General features: G+C 46.3%; 1 long non-coding RNA gene across 1 annotated transcript; it reads right to left on the bottom strand.

Annotated features, from left to right (window-relative positions):
• Positions 1 to 361: 361 nt before the first annotated feature.
• Positions 362 to 3,270, bottom strand: LOC136310999 (uncharacterized). Its single transcript, XR_010726649.1, has 3 exons — positions 3,190 to 3,270; positions 1,658 to 1,797; positions 362 to 737 (listed from the first exon to the last, which is right to left on the bottom strand). It is a non-coding gene; the product is annotated as an uncharacterized lncRNA (long non-coding RNA).
• Positions 3,271 to 21,075: the final 17,805 nt, after the last annotated feature.

Below are 21,075 nucleotides of genomic sequence, written 5' to 3'. Positions count from 1 at the left end.
AATACAAGGTGATCAGAAACAAGGACAGGTATAGGAGCCGGCCTTTCTCTTTGGGTTCAAATCTTACCTCTTGTGGCCACTTATGTGTGGACTCTGGCAAGTCACCATCTCTCTGTGCCTCTTTCCTCACCTGTAAAATACAGGTGACCATAGTGCCTACCTGATGCAGTTTGTTGTGAGCAATAAATGAATTGATATGTAAAAATCACTTATAATGTGCCTGGCACACTGAGCTTTCAGTAAATGTGTGCATGTGTGTGTGTACGCAAGTGTGTGTGTGTGTGTGCACGCGCGCATGTGTGTGGCCACTGAGAAAAGTCCAAAAGGAAAAAGTCCAAAACACTGCATGTCATCTGGTGATGATTTTAATTTTCTTCTTTATGATTTTCTTGACTTTTCAAATTATTTTCTTTATTTTACTTTCCTACTCAGGGGAGAAAAATGCTTTGTGTTTGACTTTCATTATCTGCAAATATCGGAAACACGAGCTTTGTTCAACATACCTCCCAGGGTCACTGGGAGGTTCAAAGGAGACACTGAACTCAGGGGTCTGTAAACTGTGAGGTGCTGCGCACAGTTAGGGAATTCTCTGCACAATCACAGTGGAGCCTCGAACCTGCAGCGCTCTGGGCACGGTCCTCCTCGGTGGCTTCTGCGGCTGAGTCTCCCTCACACTCTGGCCCAGGGTCCAGGTTGGAGGGCTGCCCCGCTCACCCGGGTGAGTCCTCTCTGAGCCCCTGAAACATGAAAAACATGTCTCCCCACAGCCCTCAAATGTGTACCAGCCCCTCAGGTTTAGAAGCAGGAGGGTCCTTCATCATTCCCTTCATGATGAAAATATCTTTCCTGCACCCCCCCACCCACATGCAATCCCCACCCCACCACAACCCAGCTCTGAATGGTTTCCATTAAGTTCAGGGATTTTTTTTAATGTGCGGGGGCCCCCTCCCTTGAACATTTATCCCAGCACTGGGCCAGCCCCCTTCTCTGACTCCCTGGTCCAAATATCTAGAGACAATATTTTTTTAAAAAAACAAGGGATCTTCTGGGCTTTTTCCCATGTTCTCTCTGCGTATTTTCCTTAAAGCAAATTTGGCATCTTAAGCAAGATACCCCTGTATATTTATGGGAGTTTAATAACTTCTTCCATTAATAACATAGACAAACTAATTTACCCAAACGTGTCTGTTTTAAACTCTGGGAACAAAGGGTGGGAGGGTGAAAATCAATCTTTCCTTTGTACTTGAGCCACTGACCCGTTAAAGCTTTGAAGATCATTTCTTTAAGAAATTGTGAGGAGTTATTTAACTACAAACAGCAGCTACCTTTCCATTCCAGCTGCGTAATCAAGCATAATAAATTAGAGTTTAAAAAAAAAAAGTTGACTTCATTTTTTTTTTTTTTTTTTTGGTATAACCGAAAAAATCCTTACTAGCACTTTGACAAATCAGCTCCTTAGCAGACACAAGCGAACTTGGCTGGCACTGGGCTGGCTCACCAAGCTGAAGCCGGTGGGAGACATTCCCGGTCGGAGGCCACCGTTGGGAGGAGACACGGGCTTGATCAAGTTCCCGTGGCTGGCAGAAGTGAGTGTTGCTCTGGGACCCAGTCACCCTGCTCTGGGTGGTCATTTCTGGCCTTTGCCCCGAACACTCACCCCACTGAGGGACGGTCCCCTCCAGGAGGAGCAGTCCAGGCCGGCCCGAGGGGCGGCACGACCTTCCCTTGTGAATCTGGCCGGCATTCCTCCGTACAGACCGTTCTGATCCACTTTGATAAAAATCAGTCTCCGTGGGTCTTGAAAGAGTCAAAGGCCCTTCTTAATCAAATGATCAACTATTCATTTTGAAAGCTTGACTGGTTCAATTAAGATCAGAGGCAGGAGACTGGCTGGTCATATTACCCTCCTTTGCAGCCAGCCTGGCCAGTCGCCGTCCCCAAAACCTACCTTTGACCAGCCCACTCCTGTGCTGGCCCGAACGCGCCACCACCCCTCCGTGAAACCTGACCGCCCTTCAAGGACCCATCTGCTCCCACCTCCTCCCAGAAGCCTGCCCTGCCCCTGAAGCCAGCTGGCACTGCTGCCTTCCTCTGAAATCTTGCAGCCATTGTGTCCCTGCACTGGGGACTCCACTGTGACCTGCCTAAAGCTGCCCTTCCTGTTCCGTGCCTTCCGACCACAAGCCGCAGGACGGGACCGCGGCACACGCTCCCAGATCGCTGACTAAAGAGGGGCCTTGCCAACCTCCATGTGAGCCTGCAAACAGGCCGCCCCTGATGACAAAGGGTTGCCTCCAAAAGTTCACTTGTGAGTCAGCTGTTTGGAATTTAGAATGGGCTTTTTCATTTTTTTTTTTTTTTAATTTTCCCAGAATAACAATGTTCTAAAATGATGCAATAATGTTCTGGTGACGGCCACGTCACAGGCTAGCCCACAAAGTTCTCGTTTATAATTGTAGTACTCTCCGACAGACGCGCTCCCATGAACAGCATCAAGCCTCTGGGAGCTCGCTGATGCTTTATGGGCTAGCCTAGGAACGTCCCCCCATTCCCCAGAGAGGGAAATTCTTGGGTGAAGAGTGCGCTCATCTCTTCCGCTCTCTTATCCGTCCCCAGCCACAGTGGCAGGCGGGTAGACACAGAGATGGGGACAGGCTGTGAGTACCCTCTCCTTCTGCTTTCTTCTCCTGATCAAGTCAGCCTGGTTTCACCTAAGACAGAAGAGGAGAGGGCCTCAGGGATCCCTTGATGGCCAGAACCTGCCCCTGGCAGGGCCCACTGCCTGCTGGATGGGGGCAGCGCAAGGGGGGGTATAAGTTGAGGGAGCATGGGGGGCAGTGCCTACATCCCAGGTCTGTGGAGAGCAGTCCTTCCAAACGTGCCCAAGCCCGGCCCTCACATGCGTTCTCTCCCAAAGGCATTATTTTAATCAGGGAAATACAGAGCTTCCCGTGTGCTCTGATGTCACCTTAACTTGGGCTCTAATCTTTTCCCTTTTGTCCCTGGCACGGGGCCAGGTAGAGCGGTGCCTCCCTCCTCACCCCAGCCTCAGAGCACAAGGTCAGATAATGCTGGGAGCTCCTGGGCTCCGATCCTGCTCGTCTGTTCACACAGGGCAGCTAGCCATGCCGAGTTTCTATTTTTTGAAACAACAACGCTAAAGGGATACAGCCTTTTCTGCTTTCCCACCTGTTCATCTGCCCCCGAGGAGCGCCTTCTTCCAAATTTGTATACTCACAGACAACACCACATATGACTCCTCCGGTCAAGTGACCAGTACATTATGTCCACGTCAGCAGTGTGTGTTTGTGTGTGTTTGTGTGCGCGTTTTAGAAATGGCTCCACCCCAAACTTCAGACTCACCCTCTGTTCAATCCATGGAAACCCAGAACACCTTGTAAACCAACACGTTAACGCCAAGGAGCTTGACCCTGGAAGGTAAGTCAGATGCCCGCGTGGTGTGACTGGTGGCAAATTCTAATGGCAGAAGCCTAAAGCGGGGGGCTCTCAGACCCGCTTTACCTTACCACTGCACCACTTGTGCAGACACTGTGTTAGAACCCATTTAAAGCATTCAAGCATATAATCAAATTTCAGTAATGAGTTATTAATTAAGCAGGGGCAACCAATTCTCTGCTAACTGCCTCATAAACAATCGACAGGAGATTTGTGAATTTTGACTTCCTGACACTATTAAACAAATCAATATTAGGTTTCAGACACAGCAATTCAGACAGTTTTCTCTGTTATTTGGCAGCTGTCTGCCTGGAATACTAATGAAAGAATTAAGAGCTGGAGATTTTGCATGTGTTCCATCAAAAAGATCCTTATCTGTGGGGAATTGGGACCTGATTTGCATGGAAGAAGTCTTTGCTTTTGTAGGTACAATTTTTTCTCAATATGTCACTCATTAGTATTTATAAAAGCACTGGGCAGGGGAACGTCCAGCAGGCTTCAGAGCAAGCAGCCGGAGCCCTACTGGCGAGAGCTGGGAACAAAGCGCTTCATTTATTTATATATTCCGCAGACTGGTTAATTTATAACTAACCTAACCCATGGAAAACTTGGGCCGAAGAATTCTGCCCAGCTTCTTACTCAGCTTTTATTTTGTAGAAAAGATCTGTTTGTCCCAGTGGGGAAAGAGTTAGCTAAACAAGGGAGACAGGGTCTTGCAGAACCTGGGCCGCCTCTCAGTGACAAGATGTGGCCGTCTACGTCATTTAGCCTTGACTTTCTCTCTGTCTTCCTCTTCTCTTTATTATTTCCCCTTCAGGGGTCACTTTAGCTTCACTTTAGCTCCACAGTGCTATTCAAGAATACCTTGTAGGGACAATGGCAGAGATGTTGCTCTGTTTATTTAAGGAAGAAAGTGCAGGCAGTGGCAATGCAAAGGGTCCCTCGGGACCAAAGTGGGGACTTTGTTCAAGGGGCCACTCGCGTGTGTAATCTGTCCAGTCTGTGGCCTCCTGGCTTAGTCAGCCAGAAAGGTGACAATTAGGAGTCAGCCTGAAGGTCTAAGAATTGGGATTAACACAGTGATGGGGACCCTCTTAGACACACAGAGGAGGAAGCTTCCTTGGTTATCAGATATTTTCCTTACCTAAATTCCTTGAAGCCCAAACCTCCCGCCCCAGAACAAAGTGTGTGTGTGTGGGGGGGATACAGATATATAAACACACACATATTAGGTCTTTAGAGAGCCTCCCTGACATATGTCAAGATGATCTGATACTCCAAATTTTGATTTACATACAATATTTCAAAAGTGTACCTCTCTGTTTGCTGAAATAGATAAGGGGAAAAGAAGAAAACGGACCTGTCAGGAGTTGGGTATTTATTATGCGTTGGGCCCAGTCCCATATACTGTCTTATTTCATTCTCACCACATCGTAATGTGGATGTTCTGTCCTTAACTTGTCCAGGGTCACCCAGGACATGGCAGAATTGTTCCGGGGCCAGGTGACTGCGTAACCCATTCTCTCTCTCTCTCTCTCTGTTCTAGCTTGCTGTGAGATGTCTCACACAGTCCCTTTATCAGGCAGAATCTCTGTTCATCTTGTCTAAATCTCTTAATTTGGTTTTCCACTTAAAACCCAACAATTAGGACACTATCAATGGTTAACCATACAGATGGTTTGCTGTTTGGGGATATGGAAATTTCCTCCACTGTTTTGCAGAATTATAAAATATCCATGTCAAATTTTAAAATATCCATGTCAGCTTCACAGTCAACACCTCCTGTGCATCAGTAGTATTAGCCTGAAATTACTACAGATTGTTAAAATAATGCAAAAGCAAATTTAGAAACTATCTCTGTCCCCCATCAATCTTATATTCTTTGCCTTGATAGGGCAACCTAGAAACATATTATGTATTTAAAAATATATTAGTTCAGAATGCTGGTCATATGCCCAGGGGCAACTTAAACTCTCAATGTTGATATTTCAAGTCCCTATTCTTGGTTGATACCATGTCAATCTTTAAATATTATTTCTAAACAACGGGTGCTGCTCTAATCAGTTTCGCAGAAAGGGATTTATTAAGAAGGATTGAATAGATCATAGAACCTCCAGGAGAGCTAGAGAACCAGATTTGGGTGCTATAGGAAATACTATAGCCAAGGGATCGCTTTGCTAGAAGAAATACCAACCCACACCATGGGACTGCCATATGATAAAACTCACTGATCAGAACCTATGGTATTGAACAATGGCTTTCATCTACTCCACCTTAGCCAGCACCAAACACGGATACCTACACCCCACTCACCAGCACATTGATCCTCCTGCGCATGTCTACCAACTTCTATTGCTCACTTTACTTCCAAGATTTGCATGGGATGGTATCTCCTAGGCAGAATTCCAATCCTTTGCCAATTCCTAGCTGCAAGGGAATATGGGAAATGTAGTTTTGTTTTATTTTGCTCTACAGCTTCTATAATACAAAAAGATAACCTAGAAGGGAGTTATGACGGGTAATAAGTGAACTAATCTACAAAATGAGTCATAGGAATGCTGGTCATGATTTTCCTTTATTTAAAAAACAAACTCATACACTGGAAGGCTCGTCATATACTTATACTTACCGTGTGTAGGTGCTGAGATAACACTTTCACACCTCTTATCTAATGTAATTGCCACAAAAGTCCCCTCAGCTAAATATTTGTGATCTTATCTACAGATAAGAAAACTGAGGCTTAGACACATTAAAAAAAATATGTTCAATTACAGAGTGGGGCTAAAATAGCTGTGAATACATGAAACACTGATTTTATTCTATTATTATTATTATTATTATTATTATTATAAAAAATCTACCTTTGCCCACACCTGCATTATATAGATAGTAAATAGCATTGCTGAGCTTTGTTGGGCTGTATCCTAGTTCAGCAAAAGCAATATTATAGTGAAAAGATCACAGAAGCTCCGACACTGTTCAATTGAGTGACTTTGAGTTTTTTATTTGACTTCCCTAAGCCTCACTCATCTGAAAATGGAAATAATTACTACTTCCTTCATAGGCAGAGTAGCGAGGATTGAATAAAATAACATATATACACATATATATCATCCGGCTTCAGGTCCAAAATATATCTCAAATAAGTGTTAAGTAAATAAACGTACAAAAAATTTTAGGAAAAAACAAGCCAACAAAATGGAAGAATGTTCTAACGCAGTGGTCCCCAACCTTTTTTGGGCCACGGACCGGTTTAATGTCAGAAAATATTTTCACAAACCAGCCTTTAGAGTGGGACAGATAAATGTATCACGTGACCGAGACAAGCGTCAAGAGTGAGTCTTAGACAGATGTAACAGAGGGAATCTGGTCATTTTTGAAAAATAAAACATCATTCAGACTTAAATATAAATAAAACGGAAATAATGTAAGTTATTTATTCTTTCTCTGCAGACCAGTACCAAATGGCCCACGGACCAGTACCGGTTCACGGCCCCGGGGGTTGGGGACCACTGTTCTAACATTTCCCTCCCTGACCAGCCCTTCCTTTGGCTGAGGGGGACATGAATTGCTTGATAATCTGCCTAATGCAGGAAGGTTTCGTGGCCAGTAGCTCAATGTTCAAATAGGATTATGTGTCCAGGGAAAGGGAACCTTTTATTGTAGCAGTGGCTTGCTTTAAAAACAGGAGGCCTGTTAACACTCAGGCCTAATTAAACTGATTTCTTGATGAATCTAGTGTGACAGGAACCAACACTGTGAACTGTTAACATGCATGTGCCCCAGGCTTTCCCTGAGACAGAGAGAAGGGCATTTTAAGAACTGCTGTTGAGATTATTCAACGGATCTCGCTTAATATTTTTGTGATGATGTGAGTCAAATTTGGGAATTCCTTTTCGATTAGTTTTGGTGATGAGTCATGCTTCTTTGAATATGACCCTCCATAGACTGGGTCACCTAGGAACTGACTTATATTTGGGTTGAACTAATTTTTAAAAACTTGGTCAACAAGGCAATGTAGTTGCCTTATTTAAAGGTTCATAATTTTTGAGTTTGGGGCCCTCAGAGGGTGAGGTAGGCAAAAATCTTGCAAGATTTGTTCTTTGGCCTCATTTGTCCACTGAACATTGCATAGAGATCAAATACAGAGTATGTGATAAACGCAGATATAGACACTTTTTTTCTTTTTTGTATTTAAAATATATAATTAAGCAAGCAATATACCTAATTCTTGTTGCAAAAAGTTTAGAGTTAAAGATTATTCATTAATTCAAAAAGAATAAAATAACAGTGTGTGCTTACTATGTCCCATACACTGTTCTAAGTACTTCACACGTGTTAACTTATATTCTCCTCCGAACACCCCTAGAGATCGCCACTATCATTATCAGCATTTTACACGAGAGAAACCTGAGGCACAGGGAAGTTAAGAATGTGTCTGAGATTACACAGCCAGCATGTTGTAAAACTAGTGTTTCCACCCCAGCTGTCCGGCCCAAGCCCACCATGACATGCTCGTTGCATTCCCATTGACCTCCCCAGAGAAAGATACTGTTGTCACTTTGCTGTGATGCTCCCCAGATATTTTTCTTCATGTTTACATACTTAGGCAAGCCATAAAATACTTTTTTTAATTAAGTGTGCTGTACATTAACAGAGCGGTACTCAAAGCGTGGTCCTGGGCAATCAACATCCCCTGGAAATGTGTTGCAACCCCACCATAGAGCAAGTGGCTGAGAAATTCTAGACCCAGGGACCAGACATCTGGGTTTTAATAGGTCTTCCAGGTGATTCTAATGCATGCTGATGTTTGAGAACCACTGCATTAATGATATGCAATGGGTATTCCAAAAGGTAGACACCGAAATAGAATTAAGTATGTAAAGAATCTCATTAAGGAAAATTTCTGTATGAGAGGGTATAGGGCAGGAGCTATGCAGGAAGGGAAGAGAAAGGAACAAGGAGGAATTCTGGGAGAACCATCAGACCGCCAGGCAAGTCTGACCAGAGGGAGAGAAGGGGAGAGGTTAGGTGGAAGCAGCCTACACCGCCATTGGGGAGCATCCATGAGTTCAAAGTTGGCCAGCCAAGGAGTCCACGTCTCCCAGGAATGGGTTTGCTCTCCTATTCTTTCCACACCCAGTCATTAAACAGAAGGAGCAGCCCGTGGAAGCATGGTCTTGACTCAAACGCAGCAATAGACTTCAAGGTGCAACAATGGGGCTCCTTAATCAATCGGTGATGCTACCTGGAGGTACATGAGGTTCATTCTCATGGCCACCACTTAAATTTGCTTGTTTATTTTCCTGAACAATATGTCTTAGAAATCTTTCTCCTTTGGTAAATATTAATCTGCTAATTCACTTTAATGGCTGCATTGTATTCCCCTGTGTGACTATTTGACTGTGAAGTCATTCCTCCATTCACAGACATTTAACTTCTTTCCAATGCACTTTCTCTTTCACACGGTGCTTCCATACTCATTGCGTGGTATGGAGTATGGTGACAGAGGAGTCACCAAGTGAAATTGCTAAACCCCAGTGTGTGTGTGTGTGTGTGTGTGTGTGTGTGTGTTACATTTTAATAACCACTGCCACATTCCCCTCCAAACTGGCTGTGTCGATTTATACCCTACACATAGAAAATAGATAAAAGTAACCATTCCCCACACCCGAGCCAAACCTAGATAACATCAAACTTTTAATTTTGCCTATCTGATGAATAAAATGGATGTCTTATTGTTGTTTTAATTTGCATTTCCCTGATTACTAGTAAGATTGATCGTCTTTTCATATATTTATTGGCCACTTGTATTCCCTCTGTGAATTGTCTATATCCATTGCATTATTATTAATTTACATGATGAATAAAATACAGACCTATTTCCAAGTGTTATCAAATTGAGAGAATCTTTTTTTTTGTCATTTAGTTTTTCAATTAACAGGTACTAAAAATATTTTGAATATTAAATGAGTCCTTGTATGCAAACAGGGTAGGACTCAGAGAAGTCTGTGTCCTGCAGACTCCAGACAGCCCCCCTGCCTGTATCCGAAGACAGAAGGGGCTGACCCCTGCTCCCTGGGGGCTCCAGGCCTACCCACACCCACACTGGGCTTTCACAGGTCCAGAACATGTCAGCCTTGCACAAGATGGGTCCCAGATACTCAGCCAGTCTAAAGACAGGCTACCTGGGATGATCCTCACCAAGGGATGTGACGTCAGCGAAGGGCGGGCTAAGGCAGGAAGGCTTTCCTTCCCACCCCACTCTCAGCCTGGTGTCCTCTACGAAGTCAGGTGACACAGGCTGGAATGCTAGTTCTGCTCTTTACTCCCTGTGCGAACACAGGCAAATCACGATACCTGTCTGTGCCTCAGTGTTCTCATCTGTAAAATGCAGGTAACCGTACCCTTCCCAGAGCTGCTACGAGAATGAACCCAAGTGCAAATGCGGCCCCCAACCCAGAGATGAGCACATCACATTACACACCCAATGATGGTTGTTAGCACAATTATAATATGTGTTACTATTACCAATTAACATTAATAAAGAGAAAGAGGTTAAAATGTCTCCCAGGCCAGTTTATGTCAGTGAGAAGGTGCCTCCAGTCCCAACCTGCCTCAAGAACCCTGGGCTGTGGCTCCCCCCACAATGCACCTCTGCAGCTCCATCTTCAGAAGACCCTGAAGCAAAGCCTGGGAGCCCCATGAGTATTGTCACCACAGAAGCCTATCACTCTCCCAGCACCTGGGCCAGGCCCAATTTGGCACTGACTTCTTTTCTTGTTTGTGTGTTTGTTTATTCAGTGAGAGGAGAGGAGGCAGAGACAGATTTCTGCATGCACCATGACTGGGATTCACCCAGCAAGCCCACTAGGGGGCGATGCTCTGCCCATCTGGGATGTTGCTCCGTTGATCAGCAACTGCGCTCTTCTTAGCGTCTGAGGCAGAGGCCATAGAGCCATCCTCAGCACGTCGTGGGCCAACTCACTCTAATTGAGCCATGGCTGCAGGAGGGGAAGGGGAAAAGAAACAGAGAGAGAGAAGTGAGAGGGGGAGGGGTGGAGAAGCAGATGGGTGCTTCTCCTGTGTGCCCTGACTGGAAATCGAATCTGGGACATCCACATGCGTGGGGACAATACTCTACCACTGAGCCAACCTGCCAGGGCCCAGCTCTGATTTCTTTGTCTCTTGCTGCTTGCCTTAATCTTGTGATGCCAATTAACTTTAATGAAAGTTACATGGGAAAATAGCAGGGTGTAGACGCACAAATATGTCTTTCACGGGAAAACAAGGACAGCCTCGGAACTGTGGTGATTTCCAGGTGGAGAGAAATGTGCAGCTCTCTGTCTCCTCCGGGTAAAAGAGGATTTGCAAAACCCAAAGAAAATAAGTCTTGAAGCAGAGGTTTGAGCTGTGCCAAGATTGTGACATGAAGGAAGCCGCTCCCCAAGAGGGGGTTCTGATTAAGACTGACAGCGCAGCCGCCACTCCCAGGGGACTGGCAGGCACAGCTCGTAGACAGGTAAGCGGGCTCCACCCACCCACCACATGAGCCCAAGCGGGTCTGGCGACACACCTGACTGCTGGTGATGGATTTCCCCCGCTTGTATTTAATTACCCTAATTCCTCACATCTGTAGAGCCTTTCAGAGTTTACAGCACACCCATATCTTGCTTTAGTCTCATAAGCACCCCTTGGAGTAGAAATTGTTTGGGTCCCGATTTTGCACATGGGCAAAACAAAGCTCAGAAAGGTGAAGTGACCTGGCCAGTGGTGGGACCGTTAGAAGGCCAGTAGCCGGCCCTGGCTGGTTGGCTCAGCGGTAGAGCGTCAGCCTGGCGTGCGGGGGACCCGGGTTCAATTCCCGGCCAGGGCACACAGGAGAAGCGCCCATTTGCTTCTCCACCCCCTCCCTCCTTCCTCTCTGTCTCTCTCTTCCCCTCCCGCAGCCAAGGCTCCATTGGAGCAAAAGATGGCCCGGGCGCTGGGGATGGCTCCTTGGCCTCTGCCCCAGGCGCTAGAGTGGCTCTGGTCGCAGCAGAGGGAAGCCCCAGAGGGGCAGAGCATCGCCCCCTGGTGGGCAGAGTGTCGCCCCTGGTGGGCGAGCCGGGTGGATCCCGGTCGGGCGCATGCGGGAGTCTGTCTGACTGTCTCTCCCCGTTTCCAGCTTCAGAAAAATACAAAAAAAAAAAAAAAAGAAGGCCGGTAGCCTCCTGCATTGTGCAGCCTTCCTCGGGATTGCACGTGGCCTCCCTCACCCTCCTGAAAGTTAACCTCCGTATTGTGACATGCAGAACTCACCAGGGGCACGAGGACAAATTTGCAGGTTGTCTAATGTTCATCACAACAGCTTCCTGCCATTGCCAAATCTTTACATCTGAGGGACATGTCTAGGGTGCCTATGCGTCCTCCAACACTTCACCTGGGACAGGAGTCACATCCTACAAGGGGCTTTGCTTTCTCGACTGCATAATCCCTGAGTCTTGTCCACACAATTGTGGTTAGGCTTTTTTTTTTTTTAATCTTTTTCTATACCACCTTGCCTTACCAAAGGACTAAGAAAATGTGTGCCCCAATTAAATTATTATAACATTCACCTTAAAAGAGTTCCTTTGAAATCATTAAATAATAGGTCCCATTTCTCAAATGCCGACTATGTCAAGCCCTATGCTTTGCAGGTAATGCACATAACATGGCTTAGTTCTTACCACAGCCATCTAATGCAGCCATCTGTGGTAGGACAGCTACTTGTCCACCGAAGAGCAATCTCCCCTTCTCCCATGTGAAGAGTATTGTAGCTGAGCGCATAGTTGCCCAACTAAAGACTACACTTCCCAGGCTCCTTTGCAGCTACCCTTGTCATGTGACTTTGTTTCTATTGGTGGGATGCTATTGCAAGTTATGTTGGCAATTTGGGGATCATTTTTTAACTCTAAAGACAAGTCTATTTCTGTGATTTCTCTCTCTCTTTCCCATTCCTGCATATTGGTTTTGAACATGTGGATGAGAACAACCATGGGCATGAGGGGGCAGAGCAACAAGAGGGAAGGGGTCCAGTCCTGGAATGACCCCATGAGCAACATGGCCCATCAACCACAACTGATCACCCAAGATGACACATGAAAGGGGAGGAGACATACCTGTTGAGCCACGGTATTTTTCTGAAGTTGGAAACGAGGAGGCAGTCAGACAGACTCCCGCATGCGCCCGACCGGGATCCACCCAGCATGCCCACCAAGGGGCGATGTTTCGCCCATCTGGGCCGTTGCTCTGTCCATCTGGGCCGTTGCTCTTTTGCAACCAGAGCCATTCTAGCGCCTGAGGCAGAGGCCATAGAGCCATCCTCAGCGCCCCAGCCAAATTTTGCTCCAATGGAGCCTTGGCTGCAGGCGGGGAAGAGAGAGACAGAGGAGGGAGAGGGGGAGGGGTGGAGAAGCAGATGGGCGCCTCTCCTGTGTGCCCTGGCCGGGAATCGAACCTGGAACTCCTGCACGCCAGGCCAATGCTCTACCACTGAGCCAACCGGCCAGGGCTGAGCCACGGTATTTTGGCATCTCTTTGTTTTAATACTATCATTTCATCTTTAGATACTGCTGTATTATTACATCCATTTTATAGACGGAGGAACCTAGGCTCCTAAAAATTAAGTGATCTGCCCAAGTTTACAAAAATACAGAGCCCATGTCTGCTGGGTTCCAAAAAGTCTGTAACAGAATGCACTCCCTCACTTCTTCTTCTAAGCTTGAGTGACTACATAACAGAAGCAGGAATCCCAGGATGTTGCCTGTATAGGAGGCCCTCACTCTAGGGGTCTAGCATGTGTGTGCTCAGCACCTGACAGTGTGCGCCTCCTTAAATGTTTCATCCTCGGCACCTAAAGCCCTAGTCTCAGCCCTATGTCAGAGTGCCTATTCTGTGCCAGGCCTTGCATTCAGTGCTTCAGGTACCATCGCATTCAATCTTCCCACCATCCCTCTTTCCACTGAAGAAACAGAGACCAAGAATGATGCCCAGGAAGTGTCGGCTATGACTGTGAGCAGAGCCCAGAAATCTTGGGTGATTGACCACACACGGCCGGGACTAGAAGAAAACAGGATGGCTGGGATGAGGGTGGAGAGCTGGCAGAGTCACCAAGGAGCAGGGCTGTCATCTATGCCCAGGGTCACTCATTCTTCTTGGTCTTGGAGCCCAAACATCCACAGGGATTTCCCACAAGCCAGCTGCTCAAGATCATTTTTTTGCAAGTTGCAGAAAGCTCAGCCTGGAAAAGTCTCAATAGCTGTCTATTTCTGGGTTTAAACAGCAATGGCACTAGATGCTGGCCAGCCAGTAAGTTTTACTCTAACTCTAAGCCCCACTCCATAGCTTGAAGTCCTATCTACTCAGAGAAAATAAATCTATGCTCCTCCAGATTAAATATAATCATAAAATCTGAATGGGAATTGGTTCAACTTTAGTAAACATTTTGTCTGTGTCTACTAAAATTAACAAATATGTGTCCAATGAAACTGAGGTTGCCTTTCTAGGATGCAGAAACAGGTATAGTAATGTTCATAGCAGCAGTATTCATAATAGCCCCAATCTGGAAACAGCCCAAAGGTCCATCAATATAAGAATGAATAAATAAATTATGAAATAGTCATATGATAAAATACTGCACAGCAATGATAATAAACTACTGATAATCAGAATGAATTTCAAAAATGCAGTGTTGAAGGAAAGAAACCAGACATAGCTGAATCTATACTGAATGATCCCAGTTATGTAAAGTTCAATAAACAGGTGAAATGCAACTTATGCTGACGCGGTACATCTGCTTAAGTAATAAACCAAAAGGGAAAAGCAAGGAAGCGATTCTGTAAGAGTTCAGAACAGGGCTCACCTCTGCACCTGAGGGCTGTGCTGGTGACGTGCAGGGCTTCTGGGGCGCTCAGAATGGAAACTAAGTAGGACTTACATCAGTGCTTACATACAATAATTCATTAATAGGTATATTTATGTTTTATGTACTTACCATATATATGTTAGGCTTCACAATGTTAAAATGTGGACCTATCATCTGTGAGCCATTCGTATTCAAGGGACCCTGGACAACTGCCAGCCTTAGACCTCCAACAAGTTGACCTTGGAGCCAGGAAGTCGTGGGTTCAAATTCCCGATTTCATCAGTGGCAAACCATTTGCTTAGACAAGTTACAGTCTCTCTGAGCCTCAATTTCTTTATCTGTAAAATGGGGAGGAAAATCCCTGTATGAGATCTAAAAGTCACTCATAGAAAGTACATGTAGCCCTGGCCGGTTGGCTCAATGGTAGAGCATCGGCCTGGCATGCGGAAGTCCCGGGTTCGATTCCCGGCCAGGGCACACAGGAGAGGCACCCATCTGCTTCTCCACCCCTCCCCCTCTCCTTCTCTCTGTCTCTCTCTTCCCCTCCCGCAGCCGAGGCTCCATTGGAGCAAAAGATGGTCCGGGCGCTGGGATTGGCTCCTTGGCCTCTGCCCCAGGCTCTAGAGTGGCTCTGGTCGCGACAGAGCGATGCCCCGGATGGGCAGAGCATCGCCCCCTGGTGGGCGTGCCAGGTGGATCCCGGTCGGGCGCATGCGGGAGTCTGTCTGACTGCCTCCCCGTTTCTAGCTTCAGAAAAATAAAAATTAAAAAAAAAAGAAAGAAAGAAAGCACATGTACTCATCACACATGGAGAGAAGCTCAACGGACAGTAGCTGCGTTAGACGTGGAAGCAAAGGTAACAGTGACTTGCGGTTCTGCATGCCATGCCCAGAAACAGCTTCCCAATGGGCAGTGTCCACTCCGACTTATCTACTGGGGTTTACTCTATTAACGCCCTTCATGCTAACATCTCAGGTGCTACCCTGGACCACAGCTATGTAGCCCTTAGGTCACTTTTGTATGAACTGTGAATTAGGAAAATGCTCCCCTTCTGTGGATAATGCATGTACCAACCTTCACAGTAGCCCTGGTGCCATCGGCACAGATGTCTCCTCACTAGGCATTTAAGGTCTGTAAAGTCCTCACTTTTGAACCAAGCTTGATTAAGAGAAGGCAGGTCAGGCCCCACCCCAGAGAAGCATGCAGGCAAATCTCACAAATGAGCATGGCCATTCACAATGCCACATCGCCAAATTCAGCCTGTGTGTAGGTAGGTTTAGTGAGGCTCTGATGGAAACCATTCCTGATGGCCATTCCCCCTAATCCAAGGTACTGGGAAAGGGGAGCCTCAGGCAACTTGTGTTCTACATGGAGAAACAGCATGACAGACAGCCCGAGACCTGTGCTCATCAACACGTTTGTCTCCCAGGGACATGCTTGGGGTCTGTGCACAGGAGCAGGGTTAGAGGGGATTGGCTCCAGCCTCCCACTCAGGGGCAGGCTGGACACTGTCTGGGTATCCAAGTTTTGGAGGACTCTGTATACCCTTGGATGGTGACCTAGAATGGGGTGAGGACTAGCCACTTAGACTATTAGACACCCTCCTGACCCAGTACCCCAGAGAAAGGATAGCTTCTGGGCCCTGTCCAGAGAGAGAATTGTTACTGTGTCCCGGAAAAGCTGTCCAGCCTGGGGCCCCGGGAACCAAAGCCATCTGAAATATATCAGATAGAAGAGGTCCCGCCCCCAGAGACAGGCTTGACAGGCCCATAGAGGCCGCCTAATACTGCTGAGCCTGTGTGCTTTCAGCATCGCGTCTCATTTTCTGCATGAGTGACAGGCTAAGCCAAGGTGGAGATATGTTAAGTTTTTGTTTACAGCCCGAAGCCTCGCTCACCTGCCATCGCCTGTCACACAGGAACAGTGTTTTCCACGTGGTTACTCAGTAGTTGACCAGAAAATGTGCACCGCCCTCACCTTCCTGAGGATGGATCCTGACAGGTTTCCAGGGCCGAGTCAGAGTGAGAGGAGAGTCCTGATTCCCCGGCATTTTGGGGAAAGAAAGAAGTCAGGGCCCAGAGGGGAAGTCAACCCTTGGGAACTCGGTTGAGTTTGTGATTGCTGACCTTGACCCTGACGTGCAGATCCTCCTCTCCTGCTCCCCTGAGGAAAGGGAAGTGGAACGGAATGGACGCTTATTCAATACCTACAGTTGTCAGGCTATACGTCTTCACCTCTGGCCTCTCCTTAACCACATTCCCATTTGACAGATGAGAATACTAAGTCACACAGCCGGAAAATGTCAGAGCCAGGCTTCTCACTCCCTCAGAGAGCCAGCAACCTCTGGGTTCTCTCTCCTCACCCCCAGCACCTGCTCCCAAGAACGGGTCTGATAGCAGCCATTCACTCCCCAGGGCAGAAGCATCCATAGGTCAGAGGAGGCTCAAATCAGGTAGGAAACGGGCTGGGATGCCGCCCTGAAGGGGCGTGTACAAAACAAGCATGCTGAGTGGACTCCTATACAGAAGCTCCTGCTGGGGTACCCTCATGGAACTATTCATTCCAATGCCCTGGACGTGGTTTTGCATCTGTAATTTTGTATTCATATCCCAAATTGTACTGGCTTTGAGCTTGAAACTGCCCTTGCTGCATGGAGGCAGAGGGTCCTTTGTTTGGGAGGGATTAGAGGTGGTGCTGATGGAGATGATGGAGAAGCTAAGGAGGGCTTGGAGGAAGAGGCCGGGAAAGAGCTCTAACCCTGAGTAAAGAAGGGTCCGTGCCTCAGGCCCGGGTGCTGAAATTTGTGGAGGCGTTTGGCCCAGTGGGCAGGGGCATGGCCAATGGCGGAGAGCACAAGTTGCGGGCAGCCCTCTGTGTCGGGACACACAAGAGGACCAGACCTGCCTCAGGGCTGCCGTGGCACATGACCGCACACTGGATGACTGAGAACAGAAACGCACTCTCTCAGAGCTCTGCGGGCCGCAAGTTCCAAATCAAGATGCCCCACAGTTCGTTCCTTCTGGAGGCTCTGAGGGAGAGTCTGTCCTGGGCCCTCTCCTGTCTCTGCTGGTTGCGAGCTCTCCCAGATGTCCCCTTGACCTGTGGAGGAATCACTACAACCTTCGCCTCCATCCTCACGTGTCATTTTTCCCTGTGTCTTTTATGTCTGCATCCAAACTTCTATCTCCTTATAAGAATTCCAGTCGCTGAACTAACTTGATCACATCTGCAAAGACCGGAATTCCAAATAGGTACTGTGGGGAGAGGGTAAGACTTGAACATATTTAGGGGAGGAACAGAGTTCTAAAGGAGCCAAGGGTCTCCTTGACAGAGGGGCCTCCTGCACTCATGAGCCTCTGCACAGCGGCAGGGCCGAGCCCAGGGGTTCACGTTTCTGCACAGGATGGGAGAGATCAATCAGGCAGACTCAGGGCTTCTCTTACAGACTCCCAGAAGGCCTAAGGATATATAGGCCTATTTTCCTATATAACAAAGGAACATGGAGACTTGCCTCTGCCAATCACCTACAAATCAAAGTCTATCTCCTCCAGAAGCCTCCCTTGATTTACTACTCAGCCACTTACATCTTTAACCCTTTGCCCTTCCCCTCTCTTCCTGCTTTGAATTCAGGAAAAGACTCAAGAAGTAGTGCAGTCACCTTGGGACATGAGGAGACAAGCCTGAGGACTAAACTTTCAAAATGGTTGAGGTCATGTTCCTGTGGGGGTCACAGAACCCCCAGACTTCTTGGTATGTGAAGAAACCAACACTCACTTGTAAACTACATGTGTGTAACCCCCACCACCACCACTACCACCACCAAATTCATATGGTGAAGCCTAATCCCTAATGGGATGGCTTTAGGAAGTGGGCCTTTAGGAGGAGATTATGACATGAGGGTGAAGCCCTCATGAATGGGATTAGTGCCCTTATAATAGACCCCAGGGAGCTCCCTCGGTCCATGCAAGGACACAGGTAGAAGGCAGACATTTATAAATCAGAAGGAACCTCTCACCAGACACTGAATCTGTAGGCACCTGATGTCACACTTCCCACTATGAGGAGTGAATTTCTGTTGTTCATAATTTGCCCGCCTGTGGCATTCTGTTGTACAGCCCACACGGTGGTGTAGACACCCCTCTTCTCCATTGCTCATTTTCCCCACCTCTCCTCAGTCCTGATGGCTTTAGATTCAGCAAGCTTTATATGATTTTCAAAAATTCAAGAAAGAATAAAGGACAAATTAGGAACCATCTATGTGACAGTCACTACAGATTGACTGTCAAATACCAAGTCTCCCCTTCTTCCTTACAAACAAAATCCCAATTTTATTCACAGTTGGAATGTACTTGGCAGAAACTTCATTTCCCAGGCTCCCTTGCAACTGCAGATGACCATGTGACCCTATCCCAGCCAATGATACATTAGCAAAAGTTGCTAGTTGGAACATAGAGAAAAGTTATTTGATAAAGGGACTACTCAGCCACTTACATCTTTAACCCTTTGCCCTTCCCCTCTCTTCCTGCTTTGAATTCAGGAAAAGACTCAAGAAGTAGTGCAGTCACCTTGGGACATGAGGAGACAAGCCTGAGGACTAAACTTTCAAAATGGTTGAGGTCATGTTCCTGTGGGGGTCACAGAACCCCCAGACTTCTTGGTATGTGAAGAAACCAACACGTCACTTGCTTAAGCTGATATTTTCAGTTACAGCCAAAGACAAGTCTGATTGACAGCTGTCCTCCCACCACCCACACACAACCACTAATATTCTGCCCTGTTACCTCCTAGGCCTTTCTCTGAGTAGAGGCAGAAGCCCTATCCGAATTCTGGCTCTTATAATAACCAAGTAGGTCCCTAAAGCAAATAACTTGGCCTCTTTGTGTCTCTTGATCTGTAAATATAAGATAATAATATTAACTTCTGCATGGAGTTTCCTGAAGTCTTAATGGAATGAGACATAAAGGAATGAGCAGAGTGCCTAAAGCTTAATACGTGCTTACTAAATATAAGTATTGTAAGTATCAATTGTATATTCTGCTTTATTTGCATGGTATTATACTGTATACACTTTTCTTGTTATTAAATCCTTATAAACACCATTTTAAGTGCCTAGAATTTCATGTGCACTTAACACGTTAGTTATTAATATTTATAACATATGTATGTCAATTTCATGTCCTACCTTTTTACTTAACATTATGCCATATGCATTCTTCCTTGACAATAAAAAATATTTGTTAATATCATATTTAATGCTTGCCTGGTATTTTTTTATATGGCCTGACCAGGGATCAGCAAATTTTTTATTAAAAGGATAGATAGTAATATCTCAGGCTTTGTAACACACACACACACACACACACACACACACACACACGGCCCCTATGACAATTGCTCAACTGTTATTATAGTGCCAAAGCAGCCCCAGAGAATACATAGAGGAATGGCCATGTCTGTGTGCCAATAAAACTTTATTTACAAAAACTAATGGAGAGTTGGATTGGCTCAATGGCTATAGTTTGTTGGCCCCTGGGCTAGATCATCACTTGCTGAACCAATCCCTCTTATTAATAAAGCTTCAGCGGGTACCCAATTCGGAGCTATTGTAAATAAATCTGCAGAGAAGATGTTGGTGCCTTTGACTACATTTCTGATTATTTCCTTAGGATAGTTTCTCAGAAGAAGAAGAATTATAATTTTAAGGTTCTTGAGTCTTCTTGACAAATTCAGTGCACATCAATTTTTTTTGAGCTGGGCCTTACTCTTTGACCTACTTTTGCTTGCACCATTGCTGTTTTCCAGATGTTTCCTGAGCAGGAATTCCGTCTCTTCTCTGAGTTCCAATTTCTCAAGTATAAAGACATGACATCTTATTCTACAATTTGTATGCCTTGCCCTTGATTTTGCCAGTCCCCCCCCCAACACACACATACACACACACACACTCACACTCCTGTGCAGTGTCTGTTGTGACTGCACACGTGTGATGTACAAAGGATACTGGCAACTGGCTGAGCAAGTAAACCCTACATATTTAAAAGCCCAAGTAGGCCTTATCCAGATACACATGGCCAATTCCTGAGACTTCCATCAGGCCGGTTATAAATAAACTTAACCCTTTTCAGACAACCTAGGTCGAGATGTCAAAGAAGATAATGATTTGTCGCAAAGTCTATGTCTCTCTTCGCTTCCCAGAACTTAGTGCCACCTGGGCCTACCTCTTCCCCAAGGGAAGGACTTTGATGGCACCATTTGGGCTCTCCACACCCCCTTTGGTCATCCACCAACCTCTTCTCTTCCAGCCCTAGCCACAGTGGACCCTTTCACCACTAAGTGAGATTGAAGACAGCTGCCACCTTGGCCAAAATCCAGTTCATGAAAACCTGAAACTGTTCTCCTACATTTCTTTTCACCTTGAATCTTTTGTGAAACCAAATAGTTTCCAAAGGTGAAAAACTGCTATTTTCCCGACAAATTCCCATGGAGTGAAAATTGCCAGTTTCACACAGCTCTACCACTGATGACTATTATTACTATGGGCACTAGAGGAGCACCATGTGATCAGGAGAAAAATAAAACTTGGGTTATATTTCCAGCAGGGCCTTAACTGTTCCAGTGGCCAGACTTTCACAGACCAAGAGCCAGTATAAGGCCTTCCCAAGACTGTGGTCACCATACCCAACATCAACATCCCTGTAGATGGATGCCCTCTGAACCCAGAGCCAAGACCAGAC

Source organism: Saccopteryx bilineata, chromosome 7 (assembly GCF_036850765.1).
Source record: "Saccopteryx bilineata isolate mSacBil1 chromosome 7, mSacBil1_pri_phased_curated, whole genome shotgun sequence".
Classification (NCBI taxonomy): domain Eukaryota; kingdom Metazoa; phylum Chordata; class Mammalia; order Chiroptera; family Emballonuridae; genus Saccopteryx; species Saccopteryx bilineata.
Note: the sequence above shows the minus strand (reverse complement) of the source record. Positions and strands in the feature narration are given on the sequence as shown.